This window comes from Triticum aestivum, chromosome 2B (assembly GCF_018294505.1).
Source record: "Triticum aestivum cultivar Chinese Spring chromosome 2B, IWGSC CS RefSeq v2.1, whole genome shotgun sequence".
NCBI classification, from domain to species: Eukaryota; Viridiplantae; Streptophyta; class Magnoliopsida; order Poales; family Poaceae; genus Triticum; species Triticum aestivum.
In genome coordinates this window covers 562407257-562426181 of record NC_057798.1, presented here as the reverse complement: position 1 = coordinate 562426181, position 18925 = coordinate 562407257, and positions in this window count along the sequence as shown.

Genomic DNA, 18925 nt, shown 5'->3' with positions numbered 1-18925 from the left:
GACTGATGGATTTGCCGAGCTGAGAAGGCAACTCGATGTTGCGGATGCGGACATCTCGCTGGTCCATAAACGACTTGATGAGTCACAAGGTACGTGGGTGCTCCGCGGTCGCCTAGTAAGGGAGCTGACGCCCATGCCTTACAATTTGTATGCTTGATGCAGATGGTGCTGCTGCTATAGAAGGCCTTCGAGTAGAACTTGCTCGGGCCAAGGAGCAAGCCAGAAAAAGCGAGGCGGCTGCCTCGAAGGCAGCAGAAGAGCTAGAAGCCGAGAAGGCTGCTCACTGCCGAAGCAGGGAGGAGATGGCTGGAATGGTCATGAAATTAAAAGTTGCTACCGACCGCCAGGAGGTTCTTGAAAGAGAACACCGAGCGGAGCAAGAGGACCTGAAGAAGGCCGACGACGAAGCCAAGGATGCCCGTAGTGCGATGCGGGCTATGAAGGAGGAACTGCGTCAGGTCCGAGACATTGTGGCTGGAAAGCCCTTTATGCTGCGCAGGAAGTTCACGGATCCGAAGTATGCTCAGCTGGGCCGATATTATGGTGCGGAGGATCCTTATCTGGACTTGGCAGCGAGTGCGGCAGACGCAGTTGAGCACTTCCGAAGCCAGAAGGATCACGAAATGGAAGAGCTTTTCTGGTCTCAATTCCATAGTCCGGAGCGTCAACTTCCACTGAGTGATCGGCTGGTTGAGTGGGCTGAGCTAAATAGATTGTCCGAACTTGCCATGACGGATGTGGTTGCTCATTTGTGGCCGGGAAGGCCCAAGCCGAAGAGTTATTTTGGCTTGTTGCAGCAATTCCTTGGGGCGGTGCCGCGTATTGGGGCGATGAAGCGGTCGGCGTGTATAGAAGGTGCGCGGATGGCTCTCGCCCATGGTAAGACATACTGGGCTGAGATGGATGCCACCGATGTTGCATCCCGGGGTTCGGATAAAAGCCGGTTCCCCACCGAGCACTATTTTGAGGAAGTCCTGCAGGGCGCTCGTTTAATAGAATCGCAGTGCTCAAAAAATGTTATGTTTGAATGACATGTATGATTTCTGAGATCATGTTTATAATTACAATAGCTTTTTATACTTGTGCGCTCAAGTATTGAACTATCTCCTGTGCGGCCGTATGTTTATGTATAATCTGAAAGATGGCAGTCTTTGGCTTTAGCCCCCATGCACATGGTGCGGGGGTGTTTGCAAAAAGAAAAACGCTTTTTCACACTTAATCCAACGTCTTGGTCCTTTTAAGGAGGTGATAGCGTAGCAAACTAGGCAACCGGACTATAATGCTATATCACTTTCACTTAGCCATAGGAGCTCGAATGTGGGGCTACTATATAGCCCCTGGCGGCACAGCTCATCTCCGAACTCGGGGTGCATATGTGCCTGACCGGGAAGCGGTCCTTCGTCAAAGCGGAGGAATTCTAAACATTCCAATGGTCGATCGAGTGGTTGACCAGTCTCTCGCTATATCATGACAATCAGATTTTGGCTTTCTCTACTGAGGTGCTCGCCCGGCCGAACCGGGGCACAATCGCAGTAGTTCTCCTAGTGCCGCGTTAGCTGATGATACGGAACGTAAGGCAACAAAACACAGGAGCCGGGCAAACCCAACATTTGACCAAAGACATGATTCGGAGCTGATGCATATAAGGCCTAACTCGAGACGCCGAACACTCCCTGAGGTGTTCGGTCTTTATGATACCGGGCAGAACAGTGCCCTAAGCCCCTAGTGTCTAGGTACAGACGGGAACTTCTGACGCGGCCGATGCCAAAACGCCAGCCTCCTCCTCGGCTATGGTAGGAAACCGGGGGATGTGTATCAACAAGAGACAGTAAGAAAGGTTTACGCAGGGTCTTAATCTGAAAAGAATCCTTGCAACGGGTCCCTGGTGCACGTCTGCGCCTGTGTCTCCGTTGTGCTGTGTCGTGGACGGGTGTAGCACGTGCTTCATCTATAAAAGAGAAGGACTTAGTTTCTAAGAAATATCGTGCAAAAGTTGTGTTAAACTAAAGTATACTTTGGTAGATAAAGAAAGTTGAGCTTTATTGGCTCTCCTCGCTGAAACGCGCGGCCCCTTATAAAGGGGGTATGCGGCTGGGAAGCCCCTTGCCGGTCTCACCTAACCATGTCTGGGGTCTGAATGACCTGTGTTTAGGGGCCCCACGCTCTCTGTGGTCGAGGAACACTCGTATTTACTCTTTAATGAGATTATGCCGCGTGGACCGGGCATTGTAAGTATAGGAGACGTGTAGCATGGTATGGCGTTAAAGCGGGCGAAAGCTTTGCGTCCCAGTAGTGCTTGATGGCCACTGTATAATGGGGCGCGATGAAGAGTGGGCCTTTCGCGACGGCGGTTGTCGGATGAACCGAACACAACCTCTAACGGTACAGAGCCCGTATAATTGGCTTAAAGGCCTGGCGTCGCTCCTTTAAAGGGAGTGCTGTTATGGCGAATGTTGGTAGGGTCTATCCCCATTCTGCGGACAGTGTCCTGATATGGCAGGAGACGCGCTGTGTTGTCGTGTTATCACATGAAGTGAGTTCACTATTTTTACTTCTAGTGGGAAAGTCTTCTGTTTTCCGGAGTGCTGCTTTTGGGGTTCGTCACTTTCGCTTGGTGTATCGAGCCCCTTGTGTTCGGCGTTAAGTCGGCTGGACTGCTTGAAGACCCAACAATCTCTGTGGGTATGGTTTGCAGGCTTTCCGGAGGTACCATGTATTTGACATAGCCTGTCTAGAATCTTGTTTAGGTTGGATAGCTCGTCACTGTTGTCCTTGAGGGACAGCGTTTTGTTGTTCGGCCGCGAGTTTTTGAATCCGGCGTTGACCGCCGTACTGTTTGGGCCATTTTCATTATTCCGGCGCTGATCCTTTCTGCGTCGAGATTTCCCATTTCCATCCCTGACTTCGGATGTACTCGGCTCGCTGGTGCTGCATCTAGCCAGCCAGCTGTCTTCCCCCGCGCAAAAGTGGGTCATGAGGCTTGTTAGTGTGGCCATTGTTCTTGGTTTTTCCTAGCCGAGGTGTCTGGCGAGCCATTCGTCCTGGACATTGTGTTTAAAGGCTGCTAAGGCTTCAGCGTCCGGACAGTCGACTATTTGGTTCTTTTTAGTGAGGAACCTGTTCCAGAATTTGCGTGCTGACTCTCCGGGATGTTGAGTTATGTGACTTAAATCGTCTGCATCCGGAGGGCGGACATAAGTCCCTTGAAAATTTGCTCGAAACGCATCTTCAAGCTCTTCCCAACTTCCAATGGTATTTTCTGGGAGGCTTTTAAGCCAATGCCGAGCTGGCCCTTTGAGCTTGAGGGGTAGGTATTTTATGGCATGGAGATCGTCTCCTCTGGCCATATGTATGTGTAGGATATAATCCTCAATCCAGACTCCGGGGTCTGTCGTTCCGTCATATGCTTCTATGTTTACGGGTTTGAATCCCGCTGGAAATCCATGATCCAGTACCTCGTCGGTGAAACATAGTGGGTGTGCGGCGCCCCTGTATTTGGGTGTGTCGTTGTCTTCAAATGCTCTGCGGGTTATGTTGCTTCCTGGAGTCTTCTTTTTTGGCCCATAAATAGATCTGACTAGGTCGTCCTTTTTTCGAGGATCTTTATGCTGATCGTGCACCGGTTTGTGTGTGGCGCCCCTTGTTGCTCTTGGCCTGTCATCTGGTCGTCTATCCGGCTAGGCGGCTTCTTTCTTTTTTGACTGCGGGGGCTCTAAGGCCTCCTCGTCAAATTCAGGCAACAGCTTGCGCTTTGGGTAGCTCTTTGTCTGGTGACTAGCGCCATGTTTATCTGCGCTATTGAGTACTTTGCTCCATCTCATTCTGAGTGCGTCCTCCGCTGTTTTGAGCTTCCGCTTTTGCTTCTTCAAACTTCTTTCCGTGGCGACGAGCCTTTTATGAAGATTCGTATGCTCTGGTGATGTGAGATCATCTTTGCCAGGGATGGGTTGCCTGTCCAGTTCATCATGTTCGGATGGCTGCTTGGTGGCATGTGCGTCGTCCACTGCTTCGCCCTGCTCTAAGGCCGGGTCCGTATGGGTGCCGTTTTTATCGAGGCCGGTCTTCGGGCGGCGCTTGCGTCACCATTTTGGATGTTTGTTGGGGGAGTTTTCCTTCGCCACGTCCCGTATTTCCTCATTATCATTTCCTTTTGGTGTATCCACCATGTATACGTCGTGAGTTGGGGTGGCTTTCCCGTGCCTGATAGGCGCTGGTTCTTGGTCGTCTCCGGCATCGTCGTCCATACCGTCGATGTCTTCGGAGTCATAGTTTAGCATGTCAGTTAGATCGTCGACAGTGGCTATTAATTGGGTGGTGGGTGGGCTTTGAATTTCTTCGTCATCCGCATCCCAACCATCCTGGCCGCAATCCGGCCAGGGCTCTCCTGATAACGAGAGGCACTTTAGCAAATTCAAGATGTCGCCGAGGGGTGAGTGTTGAAAGATGTCCGAGGCAGTAAACTCTATGATCGGCGCCCAACCGGATTCGATTGGTGAGGGCGCGGGACGTTCGGAGTCCGGCAAGGAGTCCGGCACCTCAGAGTCGTGAGCTATGCGAGGGACAAGGTCAGTGTTTGGCTCTAGCGCCGTAGAAGTTGCAGCCCCGAGGCGATGTCTAGCCATCCGTCCTCGATCTGCGCAGCCGACTCCAAATTGAAGATCAGAGCGGGCTCGAGTGCGGCCTCCAGGGTACTGTCCGGCAGCAGAGCAAAATCATGCCCATCGTGACAGTGCGGCACGCTCAGCTGTGGCTCAAATCCATCGAGGATCAAGTCCCCACGGATGTCGGCCGTGAAGTTCAAACTTCCAAATATGACCTGACGGCCAGGGGCATAGCTTTCGATCTGCTCTAGATGGCCAAGCGAGTTGGCCCGCAGTGCAAAGCCGCCGAATACAAAGATCTGCCCGGGGAGGAAGGTCTCACCCGGGACTGCGTCGTTGATGACGATCGAAGAAGCCATCGAGCCTATTGGCGATGACACAGAGGAACTCTCAATGAAAGCACCAATGTCAGTGTCAAAACCAGCGGATCTTGGGTAGGGGGTCCCGAACTATGCGTCTAGGCGGATGGTAACAGGAGACGAGGGACACGATGTTTTACCCAGGTTCGGGCCCTCTTGATGGAGGTAAAACCCTACGTCCTGCTTGATTAATATTGATGATGTGTGTTACAAGAGTAGATCTACCACGAGATCAAGGAGGCTAAACCCTAGAAGCTAGCCTATGGTATGATTGTTGTTCGTCCTACGGACTAAAGCCATCCGGTTTATATAGACACAGGAGAGGGCTAGGGTTACACAAAGTCGGTTAGAATGGTAGGAGATCTACATATCCGTATCGCGAAGCTTGCCTTCCACGCCAAGGAAAGTCCCATCCGGACACGGGACAAAGTCTTCAATCTTGTATCTTCATAGTCTTGGAGTCCGGCCGATGATGATAGTTCGGCTATCCGGACACCCCCTAGTCCGGAACTCCCTCAGTTGGTATGGCATGGACTAGAGATATGGACCCCTCAAAATGCTAAGGACACATATTGGCAAAAGCTTAATACTCTAAATTTTCATTTTAGTGATCCAAGATCACATTGAGTCCATAGGAAAAGCCAATACTATTGAAAAGGGATGAGGCGTTGCTTAATGGCTTGCTTGCTCAAAATGCTTAGTGATATGCTCCAAAAGCCCTCAACCACATTCTCATTTCCACATATGTCCTAAACCTAAAGTCAAACTCGGCCCCACCGATTCGATCTATCTGGTGCCACCGAGTTCACTTGACATAGCCATATCCACAAACCCTAATCAGTTTGGTCTTACCGATAGGGATCTCGGTCTTACGGAGATGGGATTGCAAACTTTCTATTTCCCTTCATAATGTTTCGGTCTAACCGAGATGAGCGATCGGTTACACCGAGTTCGTAGTGCAAACTCTCGGTTTCCTTTTCATAGCGTTTTGGTCTAACCGAGATGAGCGATCGGTCCCATGAGTTTGCCTGACCAAGTCTTTGTCTGCTTATTACTGAAATCGGTCTCACCGAGTTCATGGGATTGGTCTCACCGAGATGAGGTTTTGCCCTAACCCTAGCGCATCGGTGTCACCGAGTTGTTGTTGTCGGTCCGACCGAAAAGCCTAACTTTCTCATTTTGAACCAGGTCGGTCTCACATACTTTCACTATTTGGTCCCACCAAGTTTGGCAAATTGTGTGTAATGATTAGAATTTGTGTGGAGGCTATATATACCCCTCCACCCCCTTCACAATTTGAGAGAGAGCCATCAGCACGTTCCTACACTTCCACTACTCATTTTCTGAGAGAGAACCACCTACTCATGTGTTGAGACCAAGACATTCCAATCCAACCACAAGAATCTTGATCTCTAGCCTTCCCCAAGTTGCTTTCCACTCAAATTATCTTTCCACCATAGCCAAATCTGTGAGAGAGAGTTGAGTGTTGGGGAGATTATCATTTGAAGCACAAGAGCAAGGAGTTCATCATCAACACACCATTGTAACATCTGAAAATTCTAAATTTTGGAATGTTATAATAAATAGATATTTTTGATTGATTGTTTGATTGATTGACTGAAAGTGAGTGAATTCGAAACTTTTTGAAAGTTAAATGAGAGGGAATAAAAGGACTTTCCCAAACTTTCACCCTTGCTTTCTGATCTCCATGGATTCAAATACTTTTCAAACACAAAACCCTGGAGTGAAGATAATATGACTTATTCCATTTAAATAAATGAAAAAGGGTTTTGAAAATATTTGAATTTCATTCGGAAATACTTTCCAATTCTTAAACTTCATGCAACTCAATGATTTTCATGAGAGAAGATAAAATGACTTCTTCAAAACATATGAAATATGAGTTGGGAGTTTAAAAGAAACCCAATTTAAAGTCCTTTTGAAATTATTTTTCAATTTGGAGTTATTTGGATTTTATTCAAATTATTTTTCTCCAAAAATAAAATATATGGAAATTAGGGTAAAATGATTCCCTACATCAGAAAATTGGAGGGAAATAAATTTGAAATCATTTTGGTATTTTTAAAATGATTTTTATTGGATTTTATTGAATAGTAGCACTCTTTGTTTTATTTGAATTATTGAGGATTTTATTTGATGTTAGAATAATGTTCATCTTGTAGGAAATAATTTTCTGAAAATTTTGATATATTATATGCCTATATAATATTTTTAGTTATTTTGTTTTCATTATTTTAGTTCTCTGAATATTTGTTAAAAAAAACTTTTCTACCGACCGAACTGGGCCGGCCCAGTGCCCCGTCGCCCCGAACTGCCCGAGCGGGAGATCGCCGCCGCCGATGTGTCCGTTGCGGACACCGCGCCCCGCCGCCTTTGCCTTGCCCCTCCTCCATGCCTCGCGCCTCCTCCCCCTCCTTAAAAAGCGGCCCCGGGCCCTGCCTCTCTCTGCTCGCGCTGCCGCTTATCCCGCATCTCGCCGCGCCGCCGCGTCTTGCCTGCCACCGCCGTCGGTGAGATCGGCCGTTGCCGCCTTGCTCCACCACGCCACTGAGACGACGCCGTCGTCACACCTCGCTACTGCACCACCCCATCGTTGCCCGCACTCACCGAACGCCTCCGCCGTCCCAACGCCCGCTCCGGAGTTCGTCGCCGGCCGGATCCGCTCTGCCGCCGGTTTATTTCACCGAGCCGGTAAAAACCGCAAAAGCCCGATCCATTTTCCTTTTAGATCGGTTTTCATTTTTTTTAGTTAGTCCTATTCAGTGAACGTTTGTTGTTTATACCTTCGCAGCGAACGAATTCGTTCATTAGCGTTGAGTAACGGACGTTCATTACTTAGTCTTTTCGTTTTCTGTTTATTTTACGTCAGGGACCTATCAGTGAGTATAATTATTTACATATTAGCCCCTGGTTTTCAAATGACCACATCTTTTTACTCGTTTTCCCCAATCCAACGAAACCAACACTCATTTCTTCGTTATGATCACCTCTATCCAGTAAAACAACTTAACCATGTTTTTGAAAGTATAAAATTTGATTTCAAATAGTTTTGAATTTGAATCTTCTTTTGTTTATAACCTGAGTTTTATAACTCCGTTTGAGTTGATTCTTTTTACAAATCGAAGCTCTTTACCTAATCTTTCTGATAAGGCCAAATTCACTTAATTTTGGTATAGTTAGAAATTGTTTTATGTTGCCATAGTTATTTGATTGGTTTTGATATTTTTCAAATTGTCTTCTTCGTTCTTTCTGATCTTTTGAGTGATTGCTTATGTGTGGTTACTATCGCTTGCTCACGATAGGTTGACCAGAGTGTGACGAGTAGAACTATCAGGAGTATTGAGTGCGAAGCATCTTCATCAACAGTACAGGCAAGTTCACACTTTGATTATATTTTTCATACCCAGTTTTTATGCATTAGTTTCAATCCTCAAACAATTTCATGATTAGGATCTGATTAATATGTGGGTTTTGGGAAGTAGATGAGGTAGTACCTATTACCTGTTTTATTATCAAACCTTTGGGAGTTACTTGTACGTTTGCTTATATTGCTATGTTATGCTCGTAGACGTGGATTGGGTGAGTGAATCCATGACAGATGTGAGATTGTTAATTAATGGTTTATCTAAGGTGGCAACTTTAATACACATCTGGGTGGATTGAGGCACCTGGGGATCCTAGTGATTGCCTGTTTTTTTATGGACCGCCACCCAGGCTCAAAGGGATCATGAGATTATTCATGCTAGAAACTTCCGTGTGCAGCCGCAAGCTACTATGGGCTCTAGCATAGTTGATTAAGTCGTGTGAACTCTTACAATGGTAGACTAGCAGATGTAGGGGAAAGTAGGTGTAACTGTCTACCCATCGTAAGGTGTAAACACTTCTGAAAGACTATGTCTCGGTCATCCGTTTCTCAAACACCTTGTAGTGCGAGAATTCCAACGGAGGAGATCGAGTCTTGTGGGGAAAAGTGCACAAACCTCTGCAGAGTGTACAAACTAATCGTGGTTAGCCATGTCCCCGGTTATGGACATCTTGAGTATCTGGTCCTTGGATTATCATATTGATCTCATCACATTACTTAAATAATTTGTTGGGCTGATGATTATTAATTTGGGATTGAGTTGGGTGAACCTTCTCAATGTTTAACAACCACCATGATAGTTAAATAAAATTTATTCCTTTGTTGTAGGGAAAAATTGGCTTTATGCAAAACTGTAACCATAGAGCTTTCCACTAGCCAAATATGCATATAGTGATAGTTATTATTCAATCATTGCTCTATGGTGTGAATTTGCCAGTACATTCAATGTACTGACCTACATGGCTGCAACGTCTCATGTTGCATGAATCTTACGACGAGTAAGTGATACGTTAGGGTTACGGTTTCTACACTCAACTTTGCCATTGGTGTTGATGGCAATCCACTACCTTGTTGTTACTTCCGCTATTTGGATTGAGGTAATAGTATTTACATTCTTTATACATGTGATTTACCTCTGTTATAAATCCTCGAGTATTGTGTGTGTCAGCATACCGATCCAGGGATGACAATTAAGCACAGAGACTTGACCGTTTGAGGTCGGGTCGCTACAAGATGGTATCAGAGCACATGTTGACTATAGGACGTGACCCCTAGAAACTGGCAAGCCCATAGGAAAGACAATTTTCTCAGCATACCGATCCAGGGATGACAATTTTCTCTACAACTTTCTTTTCAAAAGAATCTTTTACCTCTCTTCTCTTCTAAGCTTATTCAAATATTCCCTTTTTAGTGAGACCACACCCCTTTTCCCTTTTGACCACACGGATATTCGACTAATGAGACCACTCCGAGAAGGACAAGATATCGGACAACTAAGACCACTTTGGAATGAAGAGGATTTTACCGTGCTTTATAATAATGGAAACTACAACGGTGAAGACTCCGAAGACTAGGAGAATTTGAAGGCTTTGAAGAATTTCCAGATTTCTATGACCTAGGAAGGCACCCCTTATGGAACTTGTCAGACTATTGAAGCTGTCAATACCCGAGATCAAAGTGTTGGAAAAAGACCGGAACATGGAGCGTAAAAACTTAAGGTTTTGTCAAGAAAGCCCCAAGACAGGAGATATCAACTATGGAATGATAGCTCATGGCAGAGACATAGTCATAAACATGGATATCCATGATGCTATCGCTCGCTCATGTTATTGTCACCGTGACGTGTTAAGCATGCATCTTTCGGAAGAATTGGATGAAAAAAGGGCTAATGGAGCACCTACCAGCAAGAGATCAAGTTTTAACCTTAGTTGGTGTATCACTAGGATCTGGAGTATTACATCAAGAAGTTTAGGGTGGATCTGCAGGAAGCCGTTTTGACAAGGAAGCAATTCGTGAAGAACTCAGGACCCAGAAGCTGAAAGTAGCCAAGCTAAGGAACAAAACCTCGAGATACCGGAGATTCGCCAGGAACTGAAGGACAATAGGACCATGGCTCATGAAAGGAGGTTGAAACCCAGAAGTTGGAACGCAACTCCAGAACATTAAAGGACTCCATGAGAGCCTTCCCGTCAACAGAGATGATTTGACTAAAGAACTTGAGAAGGACAAGCATGACCGGAAGAAGCCATCGGAGACATGAACAAGAAGAGTTTGGCGACTTTGAAGATTTATTGACCTTTAGAAGACCAAACCCCTATTATATACTTACGTTAGATGCGACGATTGTGAGTTGTCATTTGTTTGTTGTTTTCCGACAGCCACAAATAAAATGCCTTTTCAAAACTTTTGCTTGTATTGTGTGTATCCCTCTATCTATCTCTCTTATATCACCCCAAAACCCCTGGACCCAATAGAGGATGAATGGAGATGAGCTCATATTATCTGGACCGATGAGTTAATTGGAGACGGACCGATGGATTCAAAACATGGACGATCACATGAATAATAACACTATAGCCGGAAAGGATATGGCCCAGCATGCTCTTCAATGCTATGAAAGAGGTGCTGCTACTTGGTGGAGGATGTACAAACCATCAAAGGATGGCAAGGAGTAATCACTTGGAAGGAATTTAAGTTGACTTTGCCAAAGTCTCGGCTTGTGTTCCAGAAGATGAAACCTTATGGAAAGGATATGAAGAAGTTTTGTGCGTGCAAGATTTGTGGAGAAATAGGACACACCCATAAAGAACACAAGGATGAATGCCCTCATTGTGAAGAAAGTCACCCAGCTAAAAAATGCCCAACTAGGCAGATTACTTGTTTCTTGTGTGAAAGGACCACCCACTACCCTGCTCAGTGTCACATTTACCCCATGGTACAAAGAACCATCCAGCAGAAGAAGGAAGCAATGAAAGGAGCCCTTATGGAAATTTTAGAAGAACATGTGATGAAGGAAGAGGTGGAGGACACACCTGAAGAAGACCCAATTAAACCCTGCAGCAAGTCATGCTATTCATGTGGAGAAGAAGGACACATTTCCCAGAATTGTCTGAAGGGAGATCTAGTAGCATTCTCGACACATGAAGTAGAGTATGACCCACAAGAAATAGAAGCCCTGATTGGAACAGAAAAGTCCAGGAAGAGAAGTAGATTGGATACCAGAAAGGACCTGAGTCCTATCACCTGTTTCAGGTGCAAGGAGTCAGGGCACTACTTCAGCAGTTACCCAAAAAGGAAGCCGAGAACCCAAGGAGGCTACGTAATCATGACGAAACCACGAGATTTGTCCGAAGTAATATGTTTCTTCTATAATGAAGCAGGACACTTTGCCAGAGATTGTCCCAAAGAGAAGGAAGCTTGTGCGAAATAGTTGAGTTTGCAATAAGGAAATATAGTAGAAGTAGTGGAACATTTCTTTTTATATTGAGGTGTTGAGTTGAGGCATGTAATGGAAATGTAGGAGATAGTAGTAATTTGAGAATCAATAAAGTTAGCATTGTTGGTACTGATTTGGATTTTATGAGTTGTTACTCTATGAAGAAAGATTTTGACCATTTTTGAGGATATGAGAAATATGGTCTATGGATGAGTTTGTGCATTTCAAGGGTGGTAGTAATTGTGAGAACCCTTGACCCCCCTGGAAAAGATAATGATATTCCATGGAGTGGATTTCAGACAAAATAAGTACGAGTTTTGTCTTGATATGTGGGATACCTCAAGGATATGAAGGGAGGGAGGAGTATTGGATATGAAGGAGATATGATGTTGGTAACATGGAGCAATGGTGACTCTCTGATGAGTCTGAGTAATCACTATTAGTTTGGTACCAATATAAAGAAGGGAGACCGTACAATTGGATGGATTTAAGAATGCTAGGAAGTTGGATGTTGGAATAATGATTAGTTGCCCTGATGATGAGTTTAAGGTTTACAAGTGATGAGATGGGACATAACCCACAGGCCCCAGGACCTGCCAGGAAGCAAGCACACTCTTGCTGAAGGAAAAGCCCTAGAAGATGATATTGCCTTTATCAACCGACGATCTTATAGGAGTTTACGCAAAACTTGAGAGTTGTGAAGGAACGATAGTTGTTTGTCTGGCTTGCAGAAGCAATGGATTATCCGAACTTGGTTTGTTGAGAAGAGAAATTCTGCAATGCTTGTGAGGATGACCGAGTGTTAGATTGCGAGATTCGCTAAACCATATACAAGGTAATGATTTGGGTGCGGGATGGATTGATCACCATACTGACTTACTCTTATTATTCGTCTTGCTATATGGGATGGTAAATCTGAGTGACTTACCTATAGTAGAGAGACGACAGTATTAAACCTTGTTTAAACCTTAGAATGGTATAAGTATTTTCCCTTGTACAAGGCAGCTTTTGCCAACCGTAGGTTATACAGTGAGGTTTAGCCCAGACCCATTTCCTGCAGGAGAAACCATAAATTGATGACCACCATGAGATATTGATAGTTGTTTAGTATTGGCGCTAGACCCGTCAGCTAAGAAGAACCAGTCACAGAGGAACCTTACCAAGATGAAAGGACAGAAGAATTGCGGTAAAGGTTATGCCACTACCGGAAGAGCCCAGAGAAGGAATTATCTTGAAGATCTGAGAAGACCGACACTGTCAAGAATAAGGATGGAGTATATGAACATTGATGGAACCGCAACCATGCTTCTAAGGGTGGTAGCACCCCAGACCCCCTGTGATGATTGATGGACTTTGAGGAGACCCCCAAAACCCAACCTAATTCTTGCTAGCCTCTCCGAATCTCGAGGACGAGATTCATTTTAAGGGTGGTAGGTTTGTAACATCCCAAAATTCTAAATTTTGGAATGTTATAATAAATAGATATTTTTGATGGATTGTTTGATTGACTGACTGAAAGTGAGTGAATTTGAAACTTTTTAAAAGTTAAATGAGAGGGAATAAAAGGACTTTCCCAAACTTTCACCCTTGCTTTCTGATATCCATGGATTCAAATACTTTTCAAACACAAAACTCTGGAGTGAAGATAATATGACTTCTTCCATTTAAATAAATGAAAAAGGGTTTTGAAAAGATTTGAATTTCATTCAGAAATATTTTCCAATTCTTAAACTTCATGCAACTCAATGATTTTCATGAGAGAAGATAAAATGACTTCTTCAAAACATATGAAATATGAGTTGGGAGTTTAAAATAAATCCAATTTAAAGTCCTTTTGAAATTATTTTTCAATTTGGAGTTATTTGGATTTTATTCAAATTATTTTTCTCCAAAAATAAAATATAATGAAATTAGGGTAAAATGATTCCCTACATCAGAAAATTGGAGACAAATAAATTTGAAATCATTTTGGTATTTTTTAATGATTTTTATTGGATTTTATTGAACCAGTAGCACTCTTTGTTTTATTTGAATTATTGAGGATCTTATTTGATGTTAGAATAATGTTCATCTTGTAGGAAATAATATTCTGAAAATTTTGATATATTATATGCCTATATAATATTTTTAGTTATTTTTTATTATCATTTTAGTTCTCTAAATATTTTAGCTCAGCCAGGCCGCGGCCCAGTGCCTTGTCGCCCTGAACCGCCCGAGCGGGAGATCGCCGCCGCCACGACAGCGCCGCTGCCGCCGTGTCCGTCGCGGACACCGCGCCCCGCCGCCTTTGCCTTGCCCCTCCTCCATGCCTCGCGCCTCCTCTCCCTCCTTAAAAAGCGGCCCCGGGCCCCGCCTCTCTCTCTGCTTGCGCCGCCGCCTCTCCCGCATCTCGCCGCGCCGCCGCGTCTCGCCTGCCGCCGCCGTCGGTGAGATCCGCCGTTGCCGCCCTGCTCCACTACGCCACTGAGACGCCGCCGTTGTCGCGCCTCGCCACCGCGCCACCCCGTCGCCACCCGCACTCACCGGACGCCGCCACCGTCCCAACACCCGCGCCAAAGTTCATTGCCGGCCGGATCCGCTCTACCGCCGGTTTATTTCATCGAGCCGGTAAAAACCGCAAAAGCCCGACCGGTTTTCCTTTTAGATTGGTTTTCATTTTTTTGCTTAGTCCTATTAAGTGAACGTTCATTGTTTATACCTTCGCAGCGAACGAATTCGTTCGTTAGCATTTAGTAACGGACATTCATTACTTAGTCTTTTCGTTTTCTGATTATTTTACGTTAGGGACCTATCAGTGAGTATAATTATTTATAGATTAGCCCCTGGTTTTCAAATGACCACATCTTTTTACTCATTTGTCCAAATCCAACGAAATCAACGCTCACTTCTTCGTTATGATCACCTCTATCCAGTAAAACAACTTAACCATGTTTTTGAAAGTTTAAAATTTGATTTCAAACAATTTTGAATTTGAATCTTCTTTGTTCATAACTTGAGTTTTATAACTCCGTTTGAGTTGATTCTTTTTACAAATTGAAGCTCTAGACCTAATCTTTATGATAAGGCCAAATTCACTTAATTTTGGTACTGTTAGAAAAAAATTTATGTTGCCAGAGTTATTTGATTGGTTTTGATATTTTTTGAATTGTCTTCTTCGTTCTTTCCGATCTTTTGAGTGATTGCTTATGTGTGGTTACTATTGCTTGCTCACGATAAATTGACCGGAGTGTGACGAGTAGAACTATCAGGAGTATTGAGTGCGAAGCATCTTCATCAACAGTACATGCAAGTTCACACTTTGATCATATTTTTCATACACATTTTTTATGCATTAGTTTCAATCCTCAAACAATTGCATGATTAGGATCTGATTAATATGTGGGTTTTGGGAAGTAGATGAGGTAGTACCTATTACCTGTTTTATTATCAAACCTTTGGGAGTTACTTCTACATTTGCTTATATTGCTATGCTATGCTCATAGACGTGGATTGGGTGAGTGAATCCATGACAGATGTGAGATTGTTAATTCATGGTTCATTTAAGGTGGCAACTTTAATACACATCTGGTGGATTGAGGCACCTGGGGATCCCAGTGATTGCTTGTTTTTTATGGACCGCCACCCAGGCTCAAAGGGATCATGAGATTATTCATGCTAGAAACTTTCGTGTGCAGCCGCAAGTTACTATGGGCTCTAGCATAGTTGATTAAGTCGTGTGAACTCTTACAGTGGTAGACTAGCAGATGTAGGGGAAAGTAGGTGTAACTGTCTACCCGTCGTAAGGTGTAAATGCTTCTGAAAGACTATGTCTCGGTCATCCGTTTCTCAAACACCTTGTAGTGCGAGAATTCCAACGGAGGAGATCGAGTCTTGTGGGGAAAAGTGCACAAACCTCTGCAGAGCGTACAAACTAATCATGGTTAGCTGTGTCCCCAGTTATGGACATCTTGAGTATCTGGTTCTTGGATTATCATGTTGATCTCATCACATTACTTAAATAATTTGTTGGGCTAATGATTATTAATTTGGGATTGAGTTGGGTGAACCTTCTCAATGTTTAACAACCACCATGATAGTTAAATAAAATTTGTTCCTTTGTTGTAGGGGGAAATTGGCTTTATGCAAAACTGTAACCATAGAGCTTTCCACCAGCCAAATATGCATGTAGTGATAGTTATTATTCAATCATTGCTCTATGGTGTGAATTTGCCAGTACATTCAATGTACTGACCTACATGGCTGCAACGTCTCATGTTGCAGGAATCTTACGACGAGTAAGTGATACGTTAGGGTTACGGTTTCTACACTCAACTTTGTCGTTGGTGTTGATGGGAATCCACAACCTTGTTGTTACTTGCGCTATTTGGATTGAGGTAATAGTATTTACGTTCTTTATACATGTGATTTACCTCTGTTATAAATCCTCGAGTATTGTGTGTGTCAGCATACCGATCTAGGGATGACACTTAAGCACAGAGACTTGACCGTTTGAGGTCAGGTCGCTACAACCATCTATTACCTTTTGGAGAGTGGTGTCTCCTAGATTGGTTAGGTGTCACTTGGGAGCCTCCGTCAAGATTGTGGAGTTGAACCAAGGAGTTTGTAAGGGCAAGGAGATCTCCAACTTCATGAAGATCTACCGAGGTGAGGCAAGTCCTTCGTGGGCGATGGCCATGGTGCGATAGACAAGGTTGCTTCTTCGTGGACCCTTCTTGGGTGGAGCCCTCCGTGGACTGGCGAAACTGTTACCCTTCATCGGTTGAAGTCTCCATCAACGTGGATGTACGATAGCACCACCTATTGGAACCACGCCAAAAATCTTTGTGTCTACATTGTGTTTGCTCCCTCCAAACTCCTCCCCTTTACATTCATATGCAATGATTTACATTATACTGCTATACTCTTAGAATTGCATGTGTCGGTTGGTTGTTTGACTACTGCTAAGTTGCTAAATTCTGCCAAGACTTAAAATTGGGAAAAGGCTAGATTTTTATTTGTTCAAGCAGTCTAATCACCCCCCCCCTCTAGACATACTTTTGATCCTACAAGTGGTATTGGAGCTTTGGCCTCCATTTTCATTGATTTCCATAGCTTTTGTGATCATAGCCTTGGTTTCAGAGAGTATGTCGTCTAGCGAGGGAAATTACCACCGTGGAGGTCCTTACTTTGATGGCACAAATTTTTCTAGTTGGAAGCATAAGATGAAAATGCATATTCTTGGACATAACCCCGCCGTTTGGGATATTGTGTGCATTGGTTTGCAAGGTGAGTTCTTCGATGGGAGAGAACCAAATCGTGAAGCAACTGTAGAAGAGTTGAAGATGTTGCAATACAACGCTCAAGCTTGCGATATACTCTTCAATGGATTGTGCCCCAAAGAATTCAACAAAATCAGATGTCTTGAGAATGCAAAGGAAATTTGGGATACTTTGATTGATATGCATGAAGGTACCGAGTCTGTCAAGGAATCCAAGTTGGATGTGCTTTAAAGTCAACTTGACAAGTTAAAAATGAAGGATGGTGAAGGTGTCACTGAAATATACTCTAGGCTTGCTCTCATCACAAATGAGATTCCCGGCTTAGGAAGTGAAGAGATGACTGATAGATTCATCATCAAGAAGATCCTAAGAGACTTGGATGGAAAATATGATACCATGTGCACATTGATCCAAATGATGCCCAACTACAAAGATCTAAAGCCAACGGAAGTCATTGGAAGAATTGGTTCTCATGAGATGTCACTCAAAGATAAAGAAGAGCTTCACAAGAAGTCTAATGGTGCTTATAAAGCCTCATGTGATACTCCTGCAACATCAAGTGAAAAACAAGTCTTCAATGAGGAATTGAGCTTAATGGTAAAGAACTTTAACAAATTCTACAAGAGTAGAAGCAAAGAGAGAAGCTCCAAGTCAAGATCCTACCATGGCAAAAGATCTTCTTGTCGTAAGCAAAATTGCTACAACTGTGGAAGACCCGGACACTACTCCAATGAGTGTATGGCTCCCTACAAAAGAAGAGAAGACTCACCTAAAAGAAGAAGTAGAAGACAAGACTCACCTCCAAGAGAGGGAAGGAGTAGAGATGATCGTTATGAATGAAGAATCTCTCACAGAAGCAACGATTCGAAAAGGAAGGACAAGTCATCAAAGAGCTACACAAAGCAAGGACATCAAGCTCATGTTGGTGAATGGGTATCCGATTCGGACTTCGATCACCACTTCGAGAGAAGTTATCACTCTGACTCCAAATATACTCAAGATGAAGGTGTTGCTGATCTTGCACTTGTGTCAACCAACTCCTACGACATATTTGACTCACCAAATGAAGGAATTGGAAGATGCTTCACGGCTAAAGGCCCCAAGGTATCACACCACAAGTATATTGATTTCAGTAGTGATGAATATGATTTGCTAGGTAATGATGAGTTACTTGTTGACGATGCTAGTGATGAAAACTTGTAACGCCCCGAATTCGATGCGCCAGGTGTCCGCCAGATATTCGCTGTCATTGCCATGTCATTTGCTTGTGTGTTGCATTTTATCATGTCATCATGTGCATTGCATTGCATACATGTTCGTCTCATGCATCCGAGCATTTTCCCTGTTGTCCGTATTGCAATCCGGCACTCCTATGCCCTCCGGCGTCCCCCTTTTCTCTCCTGTTGTGAGCGGGTGTTAAACTTTCTCGGAATAGCCCGAGGTTTGCCAAGCGGCCTTGGTATACCACCGGTAGACCGCCTGTCAAGTTTCGTGTCATTTGGAGGTCGTTTGATACTCCAACGGTTAACCGCGTAGCCCGAAACCCACCTTTCTCTTTGCAGCCCAACACCCCTCCAAACTGGCCCAAAACCCATCTAAACCCCCTCCATGCTCTCCGCCGTTCGATCACGATCGCGTGGCCGAAACCCGCACCTCATTTGGACTCTCCTAGCTCCCTCTACCAATAAATATGTGCTCCTCGTCCAAATTTCGGATCAAATCCACCCCTAACCCTAGCCTTCTTCCTTCCGCGCCACCGGACATGTCCGCCGCCGCCCTCAGCCACTCAGTCGTCGCCACGTGTCCTCCCTGGGTTCCCCGCCGCCGCCAGCCGCCGTGGGCCCGCGAGGCCCGGGTCGGGCCGCCCAGGCCCGCGCGCCTCCGCC